Consider the following 25,989-nt stretch of genomic DNA (forward strand, 5'->3'; position numbering starts at 1 on the left):
CTGCTAATTTAAAGTCTATTACAAATAGCTTTCTTGTGGAAACAGCCACCTGTGTTCATTTAGCAGCTCATGGTCACTCCAAAATTCATTACTCTGCTGTTGAATTTTTGTTTGCTTTCTTCTGGAAAAAGCCACCATTAGATGCTTTTCAATTACTGTGCCCTTCAACTCAATAAGGTTGGTTTGTTATGAATCTCTCCTTTTTGAAGTTAATCATGTGCTTAATAGGAGAACATCATCCATTTCTCATTGTGTTGAAACTGAGAGAAGTCAAGAAATAAATGATAAATTCAGAGCTCAAAAGTGCTCTACTTACTGGAATATAAAAAAGATGTGAGGGTGGAGAGTTTCATAATCACTCAACTTATGATCCTTTACCCTCTTTCTAATTTATCTATGTTCTCCTGTCCTTCAAGTTTAAAGTCTTGGACTCTGGAGCCAATATTACTTTTTCCCACAGCTAGAGCGATGTGAAAATTTCATCTATGTTGTTTACATTTCTCTGCATTATAGGAGCAAATGACATAGGAATTCAGAATTCCAGGTAAAAACTCTGGTATTTACCACAGTGAAAGACTTGTATAGTGAGTACTTTCATAAAATACATGTCATAGTTTGTGCAGTGGCAGAATCTCATGTAATTTATTGTTGCCCTTTCCTTGTCAAATTCTCTGGGTTTTTTATGGGAGTTTAAAGATTTATTTTTTTTTTAAAGGCATATGGAAAGCAGCCCAGATATACTCTGACCTAGAACAATGCATGAGAAAAATATGTAAAGGTACTGAGTATAAGCAATCAGATCACACTTACTGAATTTCTCAGAAGTCTGGAAAATAAAAATAAGGCTATCTAGGATACATTTTTTGTTTGCATTATTTTCACAGGGAAGATAATTATGAATAGATGTGGCAATGGTAGTAGAGTACTGAAGGACAGAAGCCTTTGTTTCCCTGTTCTTTCAGAAGCAATCATCTGCCACATCTTAGGCAAATATTTCTTTTTTTTCCACCTTAGGAAACAGGATGGAAAATAGGTTTTATAAAACATGATGTGTTCTTCAATTGGATAAGTAAAAAACAGGATTCTTGTCTTTCAATATTGGGATTCCATACTTTATTAAAGCACTTGAAAAATTTATGTTTTTTAGACTCTTACAGATTTCATCATGAATCAGTTATCTAACCAGGATTTCTAAGATTAGACCTTAAGATATAATTTCCTTAAAGAAACAAAACAATTTTATCACGTTTATAACAAAAAAAGTAGACTATACTTAATATAATTGTTTGATTTTATTTGAGTAACTTTAACATTTTCTGCCCCCAGAAAAACTCCTTAGTGTCAAAGCTCTCTAGTGTGGTATCTGGGTTTGTTCTGCAGTCTGGGAAATGCAAACTGCATCTTCTTAACATATCATCTTGCTCTGCTTTGGTCCTGTTCCACAGTTCTTCTGTTTTAAGTAAATCTTGAAAAAGAAACAATTAAAATTTTAAAGTATTTTCCCCATGATATTCTGCATAAAAGATGAAGAAAATAAAGGTGATGGAGACTAAAAAATGTTTTTAATACGTTAAAAATGGAAATCTTTCATTTACTTTGAATCCACAGAGCAAACTTTTTGTGATTATACAATACTGTTTCTATAGTCCCAGTAAAGCTAATCAGACTGTGATTATATTTGGTTATTTATTTCTAGAAATATTTTCTTACGCTAATTCATGTGATTTCCTGAACTGGTTTGTTTACTCCATAATTAAAATGTGCAAAAAAATCATAAATAAATAGGTATATTGTCCAATTAAATGCATCCTGAAGATAGTGTAGGAGTTCCGTAGAAATAGTAAGGAATGGTTAACACTGGCTGGTTTTTTTGGGATAACTTTACCTGTCAGCAGATCCAGTCTAGGCTGAATACCAGTTGTGACCAATTTTCAAGGAAATGGATCTGAAGGATAAAATGTTGTCATAGCGTAGTAAATTTAGTAATGTGATTCTGGCCTGTTTCCCCATCAAAGTGAAGATAACAAGATACAGAATTTATGATGTCTAAATATTTCATTCCTACTCATACAGGGATGAATATCATGTCCTTCTCAGGTGGTCAGAATATGGATTGACTTTTTCCTTAGGCACCAAAGAGTTTTAAGGAGAAACATTAACCTGGATAACCTTTTATACCCACCTTCTGGGGAAAGAGAAGGAAATTTATGCTAGAAGAAATATGTCAGTGCAGAGTCATATAATGCAAATTTTCCTCTACATGAAGTCCCTTAGAAACTAATATAAGCTAAGACAAACTCCAGCTATTTCATCTTTTACCTTGCCTAGAAGGAATATTTGAGTTTTCTTCAGACAAAGCTAAAAATTCAGATCATGACTGACATAAAATTAGTTACCTGATGCTCCTGAGTTTCCCAGAGATGAGATTATTCACATTAATTTCCAAGCAGTTGTGCATCCAGCTGTCAAAAGGGCAAGGGAAGGTGCTCTGCCTCAAATCACTGTCCTCAGTCAAATGCCTAACAGAACAGAAAACACGTATCAGGTATACAAATGCAGTCAAGTATAGGCAATTTTGTAGCTGGTGAATGAGGTGGGCAGGGGACTGGGTGTTTGCTCAGGAAAGAAATTCTGCTAGTTTAATCATTCTTTTTCTCCTATTTTGAAGTCATGTCTCTGCTATTCATGCTACAGTTGGGCATTTAATTACTCCAGTTAATGATTTTAAGTCTAGGTCAAACCCATGGTATACAATTAAATCAATATTCATTGTGCTTCTTGCAACCTAACACTCAACAGAATTTGAAAAATATGTCTCTTTAACAATATATATTTAATAACATGGTCCACTAACCATAATAAAGTTCAGCTTAAATGTTCCATACCTCCTTTTGTGGCCGATATTAAATTATTACAGCTTCAACTGTAAGTAAAATGCTGAAGCATTAACCACATATATACTATGTGTTATTTTAAAAAAGTTATTGTCTTAGCTGCTAAACATACTAAAATGATATGAATTTTCTCATTATTTTCTACTGAGAAAACACAAGCTGGCAAGAATAAAGACGACCTTGAAAGGGAAATGAGTTACCATAGGAAACAAGACTGGGCCAACAAGTCACAGAGTTCAACAAAGCAATGTCAAACACCCATACACTGTGAAATCTTCTACGTTTCAATAGGTACAAATGCAACACAATGTATTTTTGTTATTGCTAGGGTGTATCTTTTTCTTTTCTTTTTCTTAGGAATACTTGAATGCTCCTTTTGACTGAGTAAACAATATAGAAGTGCTTCTTTTGTGTAGCTTAGTGTTATCTTATAATTTTAGTGTTCATATGCTTGAAAATCAGTATACATATCACTACCTCCAGGATGAAAGCTTATGTTATGGTGAAGGTTAGTATCAGTGTTAACCTGAAGAATTTATGATCAAAAATGTTCTTTGAATATTCAATCTAATAATATACAGTTTTAATTTTAAAACTAGACAATGACTTTGAAACAGACACATCAAGTGAAAGGTAATAGTAGTCCATATTTCTATCTACATTAGCCTGAAATCACTTTTTAAATATTGATTTAGGCATCAGGCTAAGAAAATGTATACTCTACTGAGCATAAATTTGCTCTGGCAAACTGGATACCACATCCACAAAACTTGATTGTTCTTAATTTAAAAAGATTTTTGTGTGAAAATCATACTCTATTATTATGTGGAATGTCCTGTCCTTGGCAAGACAGATAAAATGTCATGGCACGTATTTATCTTTTTCCTGGGGAAGGAAACAGTAGGATGAAAAGCTAAGTGGCTGATCAGCACTGCCAGACAGATTCTGGTCTCACATTCCTGTGCTGCACAGTGTGTTCAATACAGCTCCCTTATCAACTAATGTTTTTTGGAAAAAAAGAAACAAATTTCTTCATTAAGCTATGTGATTTCTGTCTTGATTGCCACCTCAGGAAGTTAATAAGGTCAGTTTGATGTGACAACAAAGTATGTTTAGATGTCAGGAATGTTAAAACAAAATAGGAAATGTACTGGTTGTTTAAGAAAATGGGTGGTTAGGCTTATCTTACCTTGGAGTCTTCCATCTATTTATATTAAGACAAGTAGTTCTGTTTTCATCAATTATTTATTGAAGCTTGAAAGTTTTCAGACACTGCTTTGCTTCTGACTTTTTGTCTTTTTTCCTCCTTCAACTGCATCTTGATCTTGATTGCCACTTAATACTCGTATCAACTGAAGAGGGGACATGCTAAGGTTAAGACTATATTTAGACTAAACTCCTGCTGTGATATTTTCAGGACTATTCTGAAATGTCCATTGACCCAGAATTCTGATTAGTACAACTGGCAAAAAATTGTATTTTCTGCTCCTTTTACACATTAGGACAGTTGAAATTCATGCAATTTTTTCTGTGATTCTTTAGCAACTAGTTACTTAACAACTCACTTTACAACTGAGTGGATTATTTGACGTCGTTATCCTTAATGCCACATCGGTTAATCTAGTAGGTGCTGATATTTGATTGAAATACAGCTTTGCAAGGAGCTGGAAAATCACATTTATTAGCATAGAGGACCAAACTTAAAATTTGGAGATTTCTGGTTATCAAGGCAACTTACAAGTACATTAAAAGTACAACCTGATTTTATAGCATAATTCTTCATTTGGTCATAAATTTTGTTGCCATATTCATCAGTTAACTGCATTAGTTGCCCTTAAATTCTAGTGCAATATGTATATGAACTGCACCATCACTACTGAAGGAGATGAAAATAAAGAAGTTCACTTTTATTTTTCAAAAGTATCATTTATAATGCATTGGTACTAATCAGAGTACACACTAGGCACTGAAAGCAGCCCTATTGTTAGAACCAGGGAAGTCACTTGGATGTGATATACACGCATACATCTGGAGAAGCGTTGTATTCAAAGGCGTAGGCAGTGGTGAGTGATGACCAGCTCTGACCATACCACTGGACAAAGGAGTCACAGCTAACAGTGTGGGATGGACAAGTCTCTCCTCAGTAAACACATACCTTAAGTATCATGATGACTTGTATAATTTTCATCTAAATTAATCAAGGTTATTTAAACTAGCATGTAACATTTTGGTATGTGTCTGAGCCAGTAAGTCATCTACTAGGTAGAGATTTAAGAGAGATAGCTGGAGATTTTTACCATATGAGGGAGTGCTGATAAGCAAAAAAGAAAATGGTGGGATTCACAGTAATCATATGCTCAAGAGTAACATTTCAGCTAGACCATAACTCACAGACCCCATAAATCAAATGATAATTAATCTTACATTTTTGACATGGTAAATTAGGAGTAATGGCAAATGCAATCTGGCCTATTTTAAGTTTAGGAGATTATCAATATTTTGAAAGCTTGGGAAAGCTGCCCTTCTCTAATAATTAGAGAGAAATCACGCATTTTAGTGAAATAAAGACCATTAATGCATCTTCTATTTTTTCCACAGTGAAGCTTGTTATGTACCACTAATCACAAAATAGGAGTTAAAAAGTTTTAACTGAGCCATCATGAGTAGTCCTTAGATGTTGCAGCACTCTCAAAACTGTCTGCAACAAGGCTTTTACCATCACATCCCAGGTTAACTTCAATAAGTAGTTAGCACACCTTGTTCCAGCACAGCCACCAACCTCCTACAAGGTTTCAACAGTTCATCTACTGCTTGTGCTGTTTCTTCATCCTCTTCAGGCCAGTCCACCCTGCTCCTTGCCTTTACTACATCCTTCTCCTTGTCTCACCTCCATCTAGGACATACACTCTCCCCCTTCTCCTTTCAGAACTCTCATTAACTGCCCCTCTTCCATACCTCTGAGAGCTATTTAACCACTTAGTAGGAACCAGCCACAGCTGCATCTTATCCACATCGGCCAACCCACCGCCCCTGAAGACAGCCCACAGCTGTATATTGTTAATTAACCCAGCATCATTCCTCTACACTTAGAGTAACTGGAAACTGAGGTTCATGGCTTTTCTAAAGAAATAAATTTGGCATTTTTTTCTTATCATAGCTATGAAAAAATAGCCTTTCACTTCTCCATTAGCTTTGCTAAAAAGTAGGACTTCTCCAGATGACATTAATACCACAAAGTCAAATTTAATATTCAGGCACTGTGTAGATTTTACTGTTAGATTCACAAACCAAATCTTCTGGTAATTTCCATCTGACTATAAAACCATAACATCAATAACTCATATGCATATCTTAAATGATAGGCTATAAAAATGCATTCGCATTATAAACATCTTTCCAGAACCCTTACGCTATTTTTTTGTACTTCACACTGCTAAAGTTACCATAATTACTGCTTTGTTAAACATAGGGCAACTGATCTATACTAGAACACCAAAGGTGTCTTGACCTTCTGATATCAGTGAGAATTTATTATGCTTTTAAGCAGCTTTGAAACAGCTGTGTGCATGATATTGTGCACACCATGTACACAATGATTGATGTTGAGTTTCTGGAGATGGCAGGTATTTTAAATTTGTACTTCTAAAAATACATAGGTCACATAATTATAAGTCGTTATAATAGTACCTTCATTGCTTGTTCTTGCAAGTGTAGTCTCCAAAACCACAAAATGGGTCCCTTCTTTTTGTCCCTCCCTCCTGCCTCTACCTTCCTTTAGGAGTTTCTATCCAAAGGAGGTTCATTTATTCACTTCTTCATTCATCCACTGGATGCACTTCTCCCTGTTGGAGGTGGGTTCCTGTTCCTGTCTGAATTTACCATTTCTGATCAAAGAAAAAGTCTTTGGATCAGAGAACTGCCAAATTACTCTTTTGTTCAGTAAATAATCCTGAAATACTCTGTTGATCCTTCTATAACTAGGCATGCAACTTTCATTTGCTTCGTATATGTACATATTCATATGGCTATTTATATACAATATATACCAAGATAATTAGTACACAGTCCCAAGGCTGTTCCATGAGTAAGGAACACTATACTTTCACTGAAATTTCTGAAGAGTTCAACAGTTTTGCTTCTGTTAGTTTCAATATTTTCTTAATTTTTACTATATTTCAGTCATCTTTCAAATTTATGTTACAATCAGAAATCATTAATGACTGAGGTTTTCACCAGAAAAAAAATCTTTTGATAAGTCTAAATATTTTGTATTTTTTAATTTATGAAATATATCTCTTGATTCAAAGTGGCATTTCATTTCAATGTTTTGTTAGTGTGTTTTTTATGAGCTTTTATTTTTTAAAGATTTTCCTCTATTAAAATTAATTACATTCTAAAGCAACTCTGAAGTTACAGTTCAAAAAATATATTAAATGGTTGACTGAAAAGTAAAAGCATTCTAGTGAGAACTTTGGACAAATCAAATTATCTGTAAGTCTGGTTACACTAACAAATAACAAATACCTCTTGCTGTTGTTGGTGATATTGCTCTATAGTATTGGGGCTCAGAAGCTTCAATCATTGACCAGACATTTTTCCATCATAACTCTCCTACATTGCAGACTTTTGCTATGCTCACCTATAACAAGTGGTCTTGCTGAAATCTTAGGACTACTGATCAAGCATTAGGTTAAGCAGATGGTACTGCTTTGGTTTGCTATTGCAATGTCTTATGGACCGCACAAACTGTATTGTGTTGCCTATATTAGATGGTGAGCTTGAGTTACAAGAATGAAGAATTATGTAATGACATATTGACAAAAACTCTGGAAAACAAACAGTTTTATCAGGACAACACGACTCCTGTGAGGCTTATACCTAGCTCATTTCTTAACACTGTGTTGCAGACAGCAATAGCCAATTTATAGGCCCAGTCAGAAAGCTCTCTGTCACAGCAGCCTCATCAGACACGTTTGATTTCTGCTGAGATGTTCAAGTAAGGAAGATATGTGACACAGCGGTGAGTTCTTTATTTCCAGGTGTCTTATTTCTAGGTGTGTGACGGGTTGATTTTACCTATGTGAATTCAAAATGTTATGTGGAAGGTGAAGGCTCAGCAAGGTAAAGTAGAAAAGAATTGTGAGTGGGTCCATTGCTCACGGACTTGATCTTCATCGATTGATCTAAGTGATGTCAAGAGATGCAGAAGTGTCAGCTCTGAGCTACTGATCCTCTATAAGTGTTTATTCAGGCCCTAAATCCTATCTGGTTGAAAATGATTTCTTCTTCTCAGGTTTTCTAGGAGTCATAAATCTTAAATGTTACTTTTGTGATCTCTCTGGAATATTCTCAGACTGATATATTGCAGGGAATTTCATTTCTGGACTGGAGACTGGCCGTTATCCAAAAAGGACCGTAGTGATCTTCACATACTTACGAGCTTTATCCAGAAACTTATGTTGTCCAGATATTTATGCCAGCATGAACAAATGCATGGTCGTCATTGTCATGCCACCTGCATCTAAAAATGTTCCTTTCACAATGCAAAATCATTAAGAGAAGTAGCTAAGGGAAGTCCAGTAAAAGTAATATTTGGAGTTATTTATATAATACAAATTATAATGTTTAATCAATCGTGATTGCCCTATACAAAAGACTATATTAAACTTAATGGTCCAAATTCTCAGATCATAACTTGGCTGAGCTCCATTCAAGTTAATGCATACAGAAAGTTTTATATCAGATTAAGATCTATTCCTGAGTTTTACGTAGCTCAACTAAATAATTCTTTATTTTGTTCTTAAATTTCTCTTCAGGGAAAGAGTCTAATGGGGCTCTGTTTACCACAAAGCACTGTATTCCAAATCAAGTGCTATAATTTCACTGAAAGTCAAAATAGTAAAATAAGAATAAGGTAAATGATTTTCTTAGACTCAAGATTTTTCTTTTGTTTTAGAAACATCTTAGTACTGAGGTGGGTCTCTGCTGTTGGGGTAAATAGTCATGGGGCATTAAGGGCAGATGAAGTCTTGCAAGACAAACTTGATTGCTTCTCTTCTGAGAGAGGGGCTTAATGTCAAGGAATGATTCCCAGCAGTTTGTAAGGGCGTGGGTTACACTCTCTAGAAAATAGATGAAGTATCTGTCTCTCCAGACATTTAAAATTAAACTGAACTAAACTAAAAAAACTGTGCTTTGAAGAACAATTTTTTATTAGCAGGAAAATGAAATAGAAGATGCAGATTAATTTCACCTTACTTTCTTTGATTCTTATGTTACGTTCTGTAGTAATTTTGCTGTAATAGTGCACTTTATTATAGTGTCTTTGGAAATTTTGGGCCATTAAATTAGATCCTAATAAATTTACAACAAATGAAAAGGTGGCAGGAGTCTCCTTTGCTTCTGAATGTCTTCCCGATCATAAACTGCCTTTCTCTTTCAATTTATTTTAAGGTTTTAATGCCAAAAGCATCAGCATAATGAGTTGTCGCCAGGAAGTTATGGTCCTCATCACTTGCTTAAAACCGAGTTTTGTTTAGCAGCTGTGTTCTTTAGTACTTTTACTGCTTTAAAACAGACCTGCCATGCTTCCTTGTTTTAAAGTACAGAACATGTTTTCTTCTTTTACAGTATGAAGAAACATATGTATAGATTATTTTTTTCTATTAAATTTCTTCACTTTATGGGATTGGACTTTATTGCTTTATTGCTCCTGGTTTGTTCATGTTGACCTTTTCTACATTTGAGATTAACTGATTTTAGAACTGAACTTTTCAAGAGCTCAAGCCTTCCTACACTAGATAATTATATTTAACATTGATTACAGGCTTTGTAGTAGCAGAACTTCAACTGACTGGTGTAAGAAAACAGCAACGATGGGTTGACTGCTGAGTCCATCTACTACTCTACCCTCCCTGTAGCAGGAATATATACTTGATTTTGGAACAAAGGAACTCTAATAGCACTAGTAATTTAAGGCTATGAGGGAAGCAGGGGAGGTTCCCCCATTGCCTGCAACCAGTCCATGAAATGATGTGCTATTGTGCAAGTCCTGTGTCATGATTGCCTATTGATTTTTATGGCCAGAGTGTGGTGCTCTGAGTTTTGGTTTCTAAGATGTCTCAGGGAGAAGACTGCCGTGGCTGCAAGCAGCACACTAGTCACACCAACAGCACGTCTGAACTCCAGCCCCAGGTGAGGCATTGTTGATCTTCTGGCTTCACTTCTCCCCTCTTCATTTATGTCCTTGCTGCTAGCTCGTAGGATTTTTGTTGTTGTCCAGAGTATGTCTCCCACTCATCCTAACCAATTAAAAATAATTTCCTTGAAAGTTGTGTTACTGCTGGTGTATGTAGAAGTAATGTATGGCAAAGCTCTTCTTTTCTCTTTCCTTGGTACATTTTTATTACTATTTTTAGGGGAAGAAGGGAATTGGATTTTGCAGGAAGTCATGACCTTGCCTGCAAGAGCTTCCATCAGAGTGTCGAGATGATGCAATAGCGGCAGTGTGTAAAAGTAGAACACAAGGAGAGGCAGAAGTGAGGGTGAGGAGCATAGTGATTTATTAACCCATTTCAGCCTACTTGTAACACACTTTAGGATACTGAAAAGAAATTTTGAATGAGCCAAAAGGGTCAAAATCTGCACCCTGCAACACTTTAAACTAGGTTAGGAATTTCCACACACTGTTGGCTGTTAGATAGGTTAAAACACACAGAAAAAGTGTCACCCATGCAACTAATATATCAAAACAAAAAAGATTTATTGAAGCTTATTTGTAAAACCTGCATTAATGCATATACTTACCAGATAACTGCTCCCCACAGGAATCATAAAAAGCACTAGATAACTTTTATCCTCATAAGATTTAGAGCACAATGTAAGTATCTGTTAAAAGTGTTAAGTGGTTTGTTTAACTAGAAAAGCTATTGTGAGAATTATATAATGAGACTCACAGGGAGTATGTCTTTGATAAGAGCGCTGGATAGCAGGGCTCATATTTTTTGATTATATGCGTGATTTACAGATGCATTTTGATAAGCATATATTGTGTCTCTGATTTCTTCATGTTTTTCAGAATTCACTAGCTGTCGATGCTGTTGAGATGTATTTTGTGGTACACACTTTGCAGGAGACCTTAAACCTGTGTGATAACATAAAGAGCATGTGTCTTTGCAAGTGCCTGTTCCTTGTCTTTAGGACTGCTGAATGTTATTGTTTGTTAACCTGTTTTTGCCAAACCATATTTGATGAAATAGAAGAGAACAAAAACAGGGAAAAAGGAACCAAATAAACTTTTAAACAAAAATTATTTTGGGCATTATTTGTGAAACAGTCAAGAGAGAGACCTTTGGGGTTTCTGGCATAATAAACATGCATCTGAAAGAGAAACAGCATATGCTTTAAGGAAGTGTGACATTAAAACCAGTATATTGACATAAATGCTGAATAAGCCTCTCTGTATAATTTTGTTCTGAGCTGAACTGTATCAATTAAAAAATAATCACTGAATCCTATTCAGGAAGGACTTTTGATAATAGTAAGCCTTGTGGCATGGAAGTCAACATGTTTTGTCTGCATGTCCAGTAAGCTCCATGAATCCAGCAAGATTAATGGAGTTACAAGAAATGGAAGAAAAAGGCTCTAGACTTCAAGCCTTATAGAGCTGTGGTTTGAGTGTTAAACTGTTTCTCATCCTCCCAAGAATGGACTTTGCTTTCTTTAGGTAAACAGTCATTGAAGTAATCTGTTGAGCTAAAGATTTTCTAGCAAATACAGTCTTCCCGGAGAGGACAATCTGGATTGTGTTATTTCGTTACACTGAGCTTATTCGTGGAATAGCACATCAATATGAGGGAAAATATTTGAAACCTAAAATCAGAGTGAATAATCTTTGAAACAGATTTGCAACTCTTCAGCTTGAATGAGCTATATTGAGGCTTTATCACGCTTGCAAAATATTTCATTTAGATAGTAAAAGCAAACATATGCCTCAACTTCTATTGTTCAGCAAAATAAATGAAATTATTTAAACTTCATGAAAAAATGCAGGCACCTGGAATAAGAAATACCCATTCAAATTTTTGAAGTTCAATAAAATTACAAGAATCAGCATCCAATACCAGAATAATTTAGGTGAATTTAACAATGAGCAGTCTTTCTAGTTCTCTGACTCTGAGACACACATTAATTCCATAAATAGTGAAGGATTCATGCACTGCAGAGCCATAAGATAATGGAATGGAAGTTCCCTGCAACAGTAGTCTGCCATTAAAACTAATCCTCAAAAATAAGGAACATTTCTGAAGTATAGTGTTACCTTCATAGAGATTGTACATAGAAAATTTATCTACGTTATGTAACACCAATACACTATAAATTAGATTACTTATTACTTAGGTAATGCTAGAATCAAAGTACAATTGTCTTCATTTATGTCTGTTCTGCTTATGCATTCTAATCCCATTTTATTTTTGCTGTTTTCCCCCTTGTATCCAGCACAGGATATATGCAGAATGCACAATGCTGTCCTAGTGAGAGCTGCTATGTAGCGTTTGGCTCAATACCCTCTACCTCCACAGAGGCCAAACTGATTTTCCTCATGGATTTTTCTTTGGGGCTTATCATATTCACAGATGAGTGGTTCATAAACAGTAATGTCTGCGTTCTCACAACACTATGATAAAAGGCTTTATTTTTATCTTTTCTAAACAGATGGGGACTGATAGGCGCAGAGGTTATTGTCTGAAGAACTATTACTTTTAAGTTGTTTAGCTTGAAGCTTTTGGGTTTTGTCTTGTCTGCCTCTAATATTGCATAGCTCTCACATATTTCAGCACAGCTTACATTGACTTCATGTGCAGCCATGAGTTTACAGCGGCTCTGCAACTTAGGCCACAGATGTCTTAAGGCAGACACTTGGGAAATAAGGAATATACAATTAGAGCCATCTTCACCAGCAACGTGTTCACTGCTTCCTAGTGAATGAACCAGAAGACCAGCAGTGAGACCCTTCTTCACTGCCCAGTCATTCCTACAAGTTTCATTCTAACCTGATCCCTGTATGATCAGGTTTTTCTCCTGGGACTCAGTGGAAAAATTCCCCCAGATACATGGTCTTATGTACAAAAGGGGCTGAATGAAGGTTACAAATACAGTCATGATTCTGACTATTCCCACATGTGATGAATTTAATTTTGCTTGTTCAAGAATATTCTTTCCATACAAATTTTATGTATGTGTCCATGCATGTGTAAAATATCCCCAGTTTTGGTTTCTGTTTGGTTTTTTATTTATTTGTTTTTTAAAGAAACTGAATTATGCTGACCACCATGTGAGTCATCAGCAATGTTGAGGCTTTTGATCCACCATGTAAATTTGTCACCTGAGCTAATACAGTAGCCGATAAAGCAGCAGGCTGTAATTCTCTCTGGTCCTTCATGAAAGGATGAAACTGTCAGAAAATAAAATGGAGAAAAGCAGGACTGAATTCTGTTCCTGGACATGGAATGAGCATGTACTGGGGGCTGAACTTCAAACCAAACTCTTTCTTTCTTGTCCATGATCTTTCTTCTCCCCTGGGTCTTCCCTCTGGTCTCACTCTCCTCACTTCACTGGATTCTATCCTTTCCTCAGATGCTTCATGATAGCTCCAGTTTCCTTAACTAGATGCTCATACTTTTCTCCTCCCAGCTTCTGGTTCCTCATTGCTTCCATCTTTTCACCTTTCTCCTTTTTTAACTGGTAATCAAGTGCACCTAATAGCCTCATCTCAGCTTCTCCATATCTCTTGTACATCTGTGGGTGCTAGCACATGTCCCTGATTTTAACTTCTTACAGGCAGAGCAGCTCATGGCTTCTCTATTCCCCTGTACCCACCCACAGGTCTAACACATCTTCTCCATGGGTGGGCCAGTTAGCTGCTTGTCCCACTCCTGTGGCTCTTACCAGCAATGTGACTGGGATCACAGGAGTGATGGCTTCTTCTCTAGGGCTAAGTGCACCTAGTATACACTAACGCTGCCAAGTACAGTTGGGGAGATAGTTTCCCAAAAAACAGCTAATGCAGGGAGGGGGTGCACAACATTCAGAGGGGTCTCCTCATTCCTGGGGAAGCATAAAGCAGGGGTTGGTAAAGCCTACATTTCTTAATGAAATCTGCAGTCTTCACTTGTTGGTTCTAGTTACAGATGCTCAGAGATGCAACTGAAGGGAATGCAAGGCTCTCAATTAGCTCATGTTCATGTGTAAGCTTCAAGGGATTTAGCATGAACTATAAGCAGTTTCTACAGAGTGTGTGCAAACAGACTTTACCAAAGGCAAATCTGGAGCAGATTATACCCCAAAACATCTGAAAGAATGTACATGACTTGGAGAGGGTCCCCTACTAAATTTCAAGTCTTAGCAGTGTATAATAGTGAGAGACACACTGGGAAAATATCCCTATCATTTCAGTAAGGAATGACAGTATATTTTCCTTCAGTCACATTCTCTACAATAAATAAAAATTATCACAAAAGATAATAAAAAGAAACTTAATAGATATAACCCATACGGAAAGTCTTACCTTGACACTTTAAATTTAATGAAGTTGCAGGTAATAGGAAGATAACTCTAAGAATAAAAACATTGGTCTACTTTAACAATGAGAAAAGATTTCACTTTCATTGGATAACTAGTAATATTTAATTAGATATAATGAACTATCAGGCTAATATACTTCTATGTAGGTCTCTTACATTAAGAAATATAAATATAGAAAATAATCCAGTCAGCTATTTTTTTCTAGCTCAACTCTCCTCTATAAGGAAAGACAGCTGTTGGTTATGAGGGTTGGACTCTCCTACACCATCTTTATGGGGAATAAAAGTAACGCAGCATTCAGAAATTGTCCCAAGATTTTTAATAAAGAATGCAAACTTTCAGAAATAACGACATACAAAACTTCAATGGAAGGTTGATTCTAGGAGAAAACTGACAAACATTCATAACATGTTGCTTACTTTTGGCCAGCAAAGTTGTTTTTGTTGTCAGCAAGTATTAAAAATGGATGATTGTTCCTAACCTCCTTCAAAAAGTTTATCTGGAAAAGGGAGAAGCTTAAGAATCTTTGTTAACAGTAGATAGTTATGAATTCAAGACACACGACAATTTGTTAAATAAGGTGTCAGTCTATTTCTTTCAGAAAAAGACTTTACTAACTAAATTTCTGAGTGTTAAAGTTTTCAAATCCAGTATAACAATAAAAAAGTTATGTCCTGTTTACATAGTTATAATAGAATGCAGAATATTATATTCTTCAGTCATTTCTCTTCCTCTCACATTGCAAAATGATCCTATATTTCTGATAAGAAGCAATACTTTGATCTTTTAAAAACATATTTATTAGCTGTAGCAGCTCAATTGGGGCATATGACATTTCTCTATATAGCAATAATAAAGCACCGCATTCTGCCTTTCAACAGGGGAGTATACTTGAGGTTCTATCAAAACTGGCATTTTAAAAGCTTATAAGATTGCTTTGCTAAAAATTTCTCCATTCAAGTTAGCAAATAAAAAACTAAAAAAAAAAAAAAAAGATAATGAAAAAATAAAGATTATCCACTCTGCCATCATTATAGGAAGTGAATTATCAGTTGGACCAAAGGAGTTTTGAATTGAAGTAATTAAATTTGAGGTTGTGTGACACTGCTCTCATTTCAGTAAGATCCTCCTACGCTTCCCTGTGACTGATTTATTCAGATGGTAAAAGTTGGATGAGTGTAGATTTTCTGTAAATATACTAAATTATTTTCTATATCTGAGCTGCTCTCAGATGATTTTATGGTGCTTTCTTGGCAACAGATCATATTTTCAACCTTTCCATTAGAAACATGTATTGAAATTTACTTTAAACACATGAAAATAGGTAGCAGCACAACTTTTTCTGGTTTTTCCTCTCCTCGGAAAAGATTAATAACTGAAGCATGAGCTCCTGAGGAAAGCAAATAATAACAAAAAGAATGAGAAAATATTTTACTAAGTTTCTGTTCCATCAGATTTTTATTGAAAACAATATAGTTTGCCTGAAATTCACAGGAGTGTGTTATGAAAAGAAAAGGTGCGCTGCTTATCACACCTTCTCCCAACCAGTCTCTAACAGCTTAAAGGAAGAAGAAATCATGAATAAAACCTTAAGAAAATATTTTACAGGTATGTTGTCCGTTGAGCATCCTATTTTGTGATCCACTGAGAAATCCACTGAGTGCCTTTGGGTGACGGTGTCTAGGTACCTTGGCCCCCTTGTGAAAAGGCGAGTTGGGCTCCCACGTGCCTCAGTTCCCAACCATTCAATGCCCAGAAGTGAGCTGAAATTATGGCTGAAACACTCATTGACCTTTGTCATCCACTTACAGATCTCTGGGAAATCAAACCTGTCAACCTCTACTCTTCACAAGTGCATAATACTGTAAAAATCCCAAGAAGTTTTCCCCTGAGCATATAGCATGTGCCTACAAATTCTTGCTGTTTGCTTGAAACACGAGACAGTAGCACAGAACAGCAGGAAGGACATATTTGTAGCAAAGGTACCAGTGGAATTCAGAGAGGTGAACATCCATTTGGAAACAAGAAGAAAAAGGTGTGGGAACTTTTGTCCATTTTAGGCCAGTTTCTGCTTTCAGGTTCGTTAATATAAAACCATAACGACTTAGATGACTTCAATGGAGTTAAGTCAGATTTTCAGTTCTTTCCAGCTATTATGAACTTAGAAATCACAGATCACAGGTGTGGTAAGTACCTTGAGATGTCATGATGAATATTTCCTGCTCAAAATCAGGACCCGGTACATCAAACCAGGGAGTTGTTTTGTTTTGTTTTGTTTTTAAAGCTGCAAGGATTGAAACTGAATATTTCTCCTTGGCATTCATTTCCAGTCACTCTGTGCCTTGTTGAATCGATTCGCAGTCTCCCTTCCTCCATTTCAGATGGCTATTCTCTGCTTTTTGCACATGTGACAAGAAAAAGAGTTTATTCTCTTCTTCTTTATAACTAGTTTAAAGACATTGGCAGACTGATGCCACCACGATGTTTTTCATTTATCTTCATCAATCAGATTTCCCAGACCTCTGCTATTTCTCAGTACTCATATTTGGGCTCTCCACAGTTGATCCATATCTTCCTGAAATGCAGCATCCAAACCCAGAATGCTTTCAGAAACAGCAGATACCAAGGAAGTCTGAAGAATTACTTCATGTTTTACAAACAAGACTGCTTTTAACTACATTTTGCAAGTATTTGTCTTCTTTTCTGTAAGAGTGTGACATAGCTTACATGCAGCTTTATAATGCTTATGTCCTTTTTTTGTGAACAATTATGTGAATAGCCATCCTCCATCCTCACGTTGAAACTTTATATGTTTGAGGTATTTTGAATTCCATTCCTCATTTTCCAGGCTTTAGCTCCAATTAAAACATTTTGAATTATTATCCTGAGCTCCTGGTACATACAGTTCCTCCATCTTGTAGTAATTTGTAAATTTTATAACCTTATTCTCTATTTTTCATTCACAAATGAAAATCTAAATCTTACCAGAAACTGGATATATCATTGTGAAATCCTGTGCAATATATTTCTTCTGCTTAATCCTATATTTTCTAATAATTTAAAAATGAAAATATGCATATTTCTAAATAGTTTGAATAAGAAATTTACAATTCATTGATAAAAGTAGTATTTGATAGAACATTTACTCTTTCCTTGTTATGTAATGGCTTAATCATATTTTAGGTATTTGGTCAAATTTCTCCCTTAGTATATAGTTCGGCAGTTGTGGTTGCATCAGTAAGGTTACTGCATGTGAATCATAAAAACCAAGAGGCTACCTGGTGGCAAATGTATTTTCATAACTTACACATATTTTTTGTACTTTTATAGTAACACTTCATCTTCATGTATTGCTTAACAATTTAATCACATATCTTTGCAGACGAGGAAGCTGAAGCACCCAAGAGATTTGCTCCAGCTCATAGGTGAAACAAGGATATAAACCCTGTTTCCTGAAATGAAGTCTCAGGTAGTGTCTGTGCATAATAAATATAGTAAGAATTTCTGGGTGTGCTTTTCCGCAGTAATATAATTTCTGCTGACAAAAAAGATTTAAAGATTCATTGACTTACCATTCAAAGTTTTCCAATTTTGTCATTACCATTAACAAAGGCAAAACCCCCACAATTCCCCAAAGATTGCCTTTATTTTTTTTTTCTTTGGTGCAATAAATATTGTTATCAAGTGGTTTTCAGAGTCTTTGGGAATCTTAAACATCTTGGTTAGTTTTTTGTACTTCTTATACGCTTTTGTGTAACGGATTTGCATTACGTTATGGTAGCAGGGTGCTACAGAGCTGGCTTCTGTAAGAAGATACCAGAAGCTTCTCCCATGTCCAATGGACCCAATGTCAGTCAGCTCCAAGATGGACCTGCTGCTGGCCAAGGCTGAGCCAGTCAGTGATGGTGGAAGCACCTCTGAGATAACATATTAAGAAGGGGAAAAAAATATAAAATCTGAGAGCAACAACTCTGCTGCCACAAAGGCCAGTGCAGGAGGAGGGGCAGGGGGTGCTCCAGGCACAAGGGCAGAGATTCCCGTGAAGCCCACGGTGAGTCAGGCTGTGCCCCTGCAGCCCATGGGGGTGAACGGTGGAGCAGATACTCACCTGCAGCTCATGGAGGACCCCACACCAGAGCTGGTGAATGCCTGAAGGAGGCTGTGACCCTGGGGGAAGCCCACACTGAAACAGGTTTGCTGACAGGACTTGTGACCCTGTGTGGGATCCACGCTGGAACAGTCTGTTCCTGAAGGATGGCACCCCATGGAAGGTACCAGTGCTATAGCAGTGTGTGAAGAACTGCAGCCTTTAGGAACGACTCACGTTGGAGAAGCTCATGGAGAACTGCCTCCTGTGGAAGGGACCCCATGTTGGAGCAGAGAAAGAGACTGAAGAGGAAGGAGCAGCAGATGAACTGACTGTAAATCCCATTGCCTGTTCCCCTGCACTGCTCAGGGACAGGAGTCAGAGAAATCAGGAATTAAGTTAAGCCCAGGAAGCAGGGAGGTGTGGGGGAAGGTGTTTTCCTGATTTGAATGGTAATAAACTAATTTCCCCAAGTTGAGTCTGTTTTACCTATGATAGTAACTGCTGAATGATCTCCCTGTCCTTATCTTGACCCACGAGCTTTCCATTATGTTTTCTCTCCCCTGGCTGGTTGAGGAGGGGAGTGGCAGGGCAGCTTTGGTGGGCACCTGGCATGCAACCAGGGTCAAACCACTATATTTGGTCATTAAACCAGGTTACACATGCTAAGACTGCTATCTCTGTCTTCATCTCCCCTTCTTCTCATGCTAGAGACATTTATCCTTTACTAGTGCTTCTGCTTACTTCTTTACCTTCACTATGAATATTCTGATATGTAACTGTAGTCATGCATTCAGTATTGTCTTTCCTTAATGTTTTATGCTTTGGAAATTTTGCATGCTACATACGTCAGTGAGGCTATTATGACTGAAAAAAAACAATGCAAAGAAAATATTCAGCAGTATGGTATGTTGCACTGGCTGGACTGAATAAGTGTTTTTGGTCTGGCATATAGTGGCATTGTCTATGCCACATGAAAAGTGTGTGTGTGGGGATCCTCTCAATCCCAGGTGTTTGATCTGTCTATCAGCACCCCAGGAAAGCTGAGACCCTTGTGCCTGGCCCAATCAGTCTGTCATTGTCCCATTACAGGGACCCTTCGCTGATCAGTCCTGTTGGATCAGAGGGTGATTTGACTGACTTGTTCAGGAAAACACAACAACAGCAGCAGGGGGACCCCTCAGCAGGTCTTCTCACTTTATTCAAATATATTACCCGCTGCCGGTGACTGCTAGCACCCACAGTGGACTCACACTAACAGTTTATCGAATAACACTATTATAAAATTGTGACAAGTTAAGATTTGTGACTGCCGGTGGTAGGGACTGTCTGCAAAAACAAGCTTGAAATGACACACTACCAAACTATATACAACCAAAACTTTAATTACTAACGACAGCTATAATAAGTTAGTTATTTAGCATGCATAAGTCAAATTTCTTACTTTTTTTTTACATAGGTGTCCTTACGGGGGAAGAAGACAAGTTCGGGCCATTGACTGATCCCAGAAGTTACTGTGGAGTCTTCCCTAACTTCTCCCCTCTGTTCACTTTTTATACTTCATAGTATGCTACATATTCATTCATCATACACAGGATTGGTTACAAGTTTCTCTCTTCTAATGCAGATTAGTACATATCCTCAGATAGCACTACTGAAGTTCTCTACTACCTACACATGCTCCTTAAGCAGGGGTTTGCCCTCTTTTGAAGGGGCTATTTGAGTTGGAGGTCGCGATCTCCCACTACCACAATTATCTTTGTCCTATTTTCAACTAATTTTCTGTTGATGTCATTGTATTGCTACACCATATCATCATCCTGTTTCCTCTTATAGCCAGAATTTTCATCACTTGAAGGCTTCTTTCTGCATAACTTAGATAATGGTGTTCTTGTCACTGTCTGTTCTCATTCTCCCCAAGGCTGACTGCCTTGATTAAAAGTCCCTTCATTCATAACAGCTTTAGAGTGAGTCAGATTGACCTAGCTTTGTGAACACTGAATCAGAGTTGGGTAATTCGGGAGTTTAGACAACAATTCTCCCAGCCCTGGATTTATGTCAGTCCAGGACTAGTTCATTTCCATCACATATAGGTGGAGCTTGAGTGACTCAGGTCATACATGTTGTTACTGACTGGTATTGTGTGCCCAGTGAGGTGCGGTAGCACCTTGCAGGCAGGAAACTTTGGGAAGGAGGTGTGAGTTAACATTACAATGAGATTATTTCATCGGAGGAAAATCACTTCACCACAATGTTTGGCTCAGCCACAGACATCTCATGGATTCTTCATGTGACAACTACAACTGCTGTGCAGCTTATCATCTGTGTGGTGCCATCAGGTTTCCGTTCCTGCAGGGAGCACGACAGAGCCTGGCCACGGTGTCTCCACTCTGCTCCACCCTCCGTAGCTCCAGCACATGCTGACCTGGCAGGGTGTGCTGCTTGGGGAGCTGTGGAGATGTAGATTCCGTGCATGCCAACCATCCTGAAGGCAACAGCTGTGTTTTACCCTAAAAAAGCTTTCTGTAATACTATGCTTCTATTAGAGCCCAATTTTACTCTAATTCCCCCCTTCAAGGTGATTTCCCACAGGCTGAAACAAAGGTATTTTCATATTATCCTAAGTGGAAGACAAGTCAGAATGGAAAGAACATTTTTCCTTCCTCATGTTAGTTCCAGCACAGCTTTCTTACTTCCTTGTGTACTTGAGCTGTTTCCCTGGAGGCCTGTATTTATTGAAACATGATTCTAACACAGTAGTTTTCTCCTTTGGGCCTATGCATGAAAACAAAACTCTGTACTCTTCAACCATGTTCTTGTTAACAGCACACTGACATTTTCATCTTTGGTTTTGCTTATATCAGCCACGTTGCTCTGGGTGCTAACACAGTCTTTTTGCCCTAGAAAATTAGACTGGAAAACATTTCTTTCACATGTAATCTGCTGTTGCAACTGTGAGGAGAGGAGAGGAAAGAATACGGCTTTTGTTCAGAATCAAACTAAGAAGCTAAGAAATCATATGAGTGGGTGATCTCAGTTTTTCAAATAGTATGTTTCTCCTGGATTTACTTATGTGGATGACTTGTGTAGGTACTGAGATGCAGAGACATCAATGGATCTGTGAAAAAGAAAGGAAATATATGATATGACTCATAAAATACAAGTTGGGAATGTTTAATAGAACAAACTGGTCTTTCTGTTGAAATTGTATGGACGGTATATAAACTAAATATCCTGCTCTACTTCCTAAGTTAAATATAGATTTAATAAATTGGTTTGTACTGGAATTGAGGAAAGTCTTATGTCACCTAAGTTAAAAAATCATTCAGAAATAAATTTCCCTGAGTCTTACACAAATAAGATTTAGATACACTTTACCTTTGCTCTTGCCCACCCAGATTCTGAGCAACCTGCTTGTAGAGCTGAACATCGTTTGGAAGCCCCAGATAAAGAGATCTACCCCCAGAACTGCAAGACACTTAAGGCTTAAAATTTAGTGCTATTTTACATATAATCCATGACCATGAAGTCAATTTTACTGCTGGAAATTACATTTCAGAAGCTTATGGTGTAGCCCTCCTATTCTCTACGTGCATTCCAAGGCATTTGATTTAGGGTAGTTTTGTCTCAATTCATTTATTTTTATAAGCAGAAACAGGAGAGAAATACTCTGAGTGAAAAGATGGAGGAGGACCTGTCAGGTTCTGGAAGACCCTCGATTGATTTACTTTAAAACTTGATTGATTTACTTTAAAATATACCCTTATTCCGCTGTGGTTTTCACTTTACCCCTTATATGCTTTTAAAATCTCTGCTCCTCATACAAAGCAAATGAATACACAGCAGAATTCGTTTTCTTTGCACAATTACAGTAGTAAGTTCCAAGAGCTTCTGGGCACCACCTACAACTCCCCTTGAAGAAAGTTAAGAAAACAGGTGCTCACCATTTCTCAAAACTTGATGCTGTAATAGAATACAAAACAAACCCAAATTGTCTGTCTACTATTAATACAAGACAAAACCAGGATACATTTTGGTTATCTCTCCTTTTAACATCCTTTGTTGCTGTCAGTACTTCTAGTGTCCTGTGCGTGGAGAGAAGATTTGAGTTTGGTTTATACATGAAGAGATTCTAAAGTACAGTTACTGCTCTTTGCCTTTGGGATACCCTAGACAAACTGCATATTAGTTTTCTTTACCACATTTCTCCTTGTGTGTTTTAGTTAGTTCCTGGAGCTGAAAGGTCTAGACTGCTAGCCAGACCTCTGGGCAAAGCTCACTGCTTCCCAAATAGGAATCTGCCTCAGCAGACTTTCCCCCTGTCCTCGCTTTCACACGGTGAATAGGTACCAAGCATTTGTGAGCTTTTTGTTTTTCTCTGAAGCATCCTCAGTGCCAAGATCCTTGATGTGTTGTTGCCGGAATATGTCAGAGCTGATCTGCAATGTATTTCAGGGCTGCCCAGCTGGTGGCTGATAAATCTGGACCAACCACAGCATAGCTCTGCCTGCTGCCTAAGCTGTTTTCTGCCACCACATAATATAAAGCATATCTGTGTTCTGGATCTGGCATAAATGGCTATAAAGGAGTCGAGGTCTTTTCAAGAAGTTGGGCAGATGTGGTCTATTATGCTTAGTGCAAAGTTTTCATTTAGACCATATAACTTCTCTCTTGATTTCTTTTAATACTACCCACTGAATTGATTTGTGGCTTACAGGTGTATATTATTCTGTAAACTGTAATTCTCAACTTTTTGTATGCATGCCCCTGAAGCTTTTTAAGAATCTTTCCACTATCTGCAAATTACAAAACCATTTTTATCCTGATGACAACAGCTTTTCATTTGCTGGTGACAGATCTTTATTAGGAGGCTGAAATATCTTGTGAATAAGGTACTGGTCTGAAACTCTGAAAAACATTCCATTGCTCTGCTCACTCACAGACTTTCTGTGTGATCCTGGGCATCACATTTACTCTTTGCTGTCTTTATGAAACTGAACAGTGTTTCCATTCCCCAAACTGGTGTTAAGAGGATATATATTTATATTTAAATGGATTGAGAAAGCATGATGAAAGGGAACAGAAGGAAGAAGAGGAAGGAAGAAAGGAGGAGACCTATTCATGGCTCCATAGGATGCTGTTAAGGTGTGTTTCCTTAAATGCAGCAAAATAGAAGTAATTTTGAACAAATCTGTTTCTTGCTCATTGCAGTGTACTGTTGTATCCTTTCTGTATAAAACAGGACAAAGATTAATAAAGTTTCTGCTTTCTTCCTAACAATTGTTGAAAGATTTTCAAAACAATCACCTAAATTATTTGTGCTGCTTAAATACTTAATCCCCATGCCCACTGAAGTTGTTAAAAAAATGCTTGTAGGTGAGACAAGCAGTTCTTTAGAAAGCATCAGCTATATATATATCAATAGTCTTGATTAGACTCTATTTTCCCATAAGGGAATGATGTCTTGGTTTAGTACACTTACACTATAAAAATTTTGAGTTTGACTGTCAAAGCCATTATTCTTCTGCAGGGAATAACCTTCAAGTGTATGCATGTAGCAGAGGAGGAGCTCCAAATTGCAGTGATTAATGCAAAGTCATTGTGTATACCTATGGCCTACAAATTTCATATTTTTAATCTCAGGGTTGTGGTGAGGCTTACTGTGTAACACATGCTTGAGTGTTCATGAAATTTCTTCCAGAGGCATGTCCTTGTACCTGCAGCTGGTGAAAAGGCTGAACAAAAGGTCAAGATTTAGCTCTTCAAGTGTCCTCTAAATCTTTTAAAGGTTCATGCTTATTCCAGTGAGAAATGTGGGTGAATAAAATACACCAAACCATAAATATTCTAATACATATTAGCCATCCTGACAGAACGCATTTTTCAGACATTCCCCTAAGTACCTACAGTCAGATCAGATTGGTTTATCTTTGTGTAAATTCTGTACAGTCCTTCATGGCATAAGAATGAGCATTCATGCAAGGGCTGTAATATCCTGTTCTCTCTCTGTACTTCTCAAACTGCAGAAATCACAAGTCTACACCTTCTGGCAAAGCTCCAGCCCAATCCTGAGCTATATGCTATTCCCAGTTTATTCCCTCAAGCATTTGTGGTGCAGACAATGCAGACAAGGACAGCTGGGACACTCAAGGGAGCCCAAGAACATGAATACAGCTAGAAATCTTCCCCTGTGTAATGGTTATGTACTTCCAAAATGTTAAAAGTCACCACCTTTGCAATGTGAATACTTCTGGAAAGCATTTTATTTCACAAAGGAAACAGAATGAAAGTTATTGTATTGCCTGCCTTATTAACTGGAGCTTCCACAAATCAGAAGAAGATAACAGTATGTAAGGGCATGGACAGAAAGATGGGAAATGCAGAGCTCCTGTTTTGGACTGCTACTTTTCCTTTTTATTACAGTGTTTACAATTCATTGGGAGCATTAAATCGGTGGGTGAACACATAGATTTCTACTTAAAGTCAGGAGACATTAAAGAAAAGACAGCTTGGTCCTGCTGCCTCTTGCCCACTCAAGTGAATAGTTGCTGCTAGAATCAATATCAATTACCCATCTTAAACATTTTTGCTGCTACTGTGAACAGTTTAGGAGGGATTTTAGCAGTAAAAGCAAGGGTCTTCTATGGACAGGATAGTTTGCAACAGACCAGAACACTTTGGAATTTTTTGTTTGAATCACCTTGGTTTCAGGCACTGGAACTTTGCACAGTGATAGTCGTAATAGATGGAAGATGGATCTTGTCTTTGTCTAGAAGGATTTTAGAAGCTGAAAGGTATCCCTGTTATGTTGCAACTGTCAATTTGTATTTCTGTTTATCCCTTTTAAATTACAGATCTTATAAAACATAAATTTACACGGTGTGCCGTGCCTTCGTGGATTAAAAGCACAGGGTACAGTCATCTGCTCATTCACCCTTGACAACTGGGAGGTGCTGCGCTGGGGTTATGGTCACCGATGCTCTCTCAGTTCAGAGGCAGAGAGCAACAGGATCTAGGAAGCAGCTCAGGGAGAGACTCCACAAATCTAATGTGTTCATTCTTCTACTAACTTGCTGGTTTACAAGCTCTGGGAATTGACCCTTGCCTGTCCACTTTTTCTGAAATGCCTGTGTGGTGACTGTAAGTCTCCTGGCAGTAGTTTTGCTTTACTGAACTACTCTTTCCATCTCCTTAAAAAATCTAGCCTTGTATTCTAGGGCTAATTTTTTCTTACTAAACTAAACAGTTTGAGGTCTGGGACCTGAGTGCTAGCTCACAATCATCCCTTCTGTGAAATTAATAACATTCTCCTTGCCACATCTGCCATGTGACAACAGGCAGACTCAAATTCTAGGGCCATTTCTGTTCAATACATTAATCAATGATCTGGATGCAGGAGTTGAATGCACCATTAGCAAGTTTGCT

The 25,989-nt window shown here is 37.3% G+C and overlaps 1 long non-coding RNA gene across 1 annotated transcript; it reads right to left on the reverse strand.

Annotated features, from left to right (window-relative positions):
• Window positions 1–1,270: 1,270 nt before the first annotated feature.
• Window positions 1,271–2,605, reverse strand: LOC119143632. The gene is made up of 3 exons (XR_005102758.1): window positions 2,397–2,605; window positions 1,886–1,945; window positions 1,271–1,465 (listed from the first exon to the last, which is right to left on the reverse strand). It is a non-coding gene; the product is annotated as an uncharacterized LOC119143632 (long non-coding RNA).
• Between the last annotated feature and the right edge of the window lie 23,384 nt (window positions 2,606–25,989).

Source organism: Falco rusticolus, chromosome 2 (assembly GCF_015220075.1).
Source record: "Falco rusticolus isolate bFalRus1 chromosome 2, bFalRus1.pri, whole genome shotgun sequence".
Taxonomy (NCBI): Eukaryota; Metazoa; Chordata; class Aves; order Falconiformes; family Falconidae; genus Falco; species Falco rusticolus.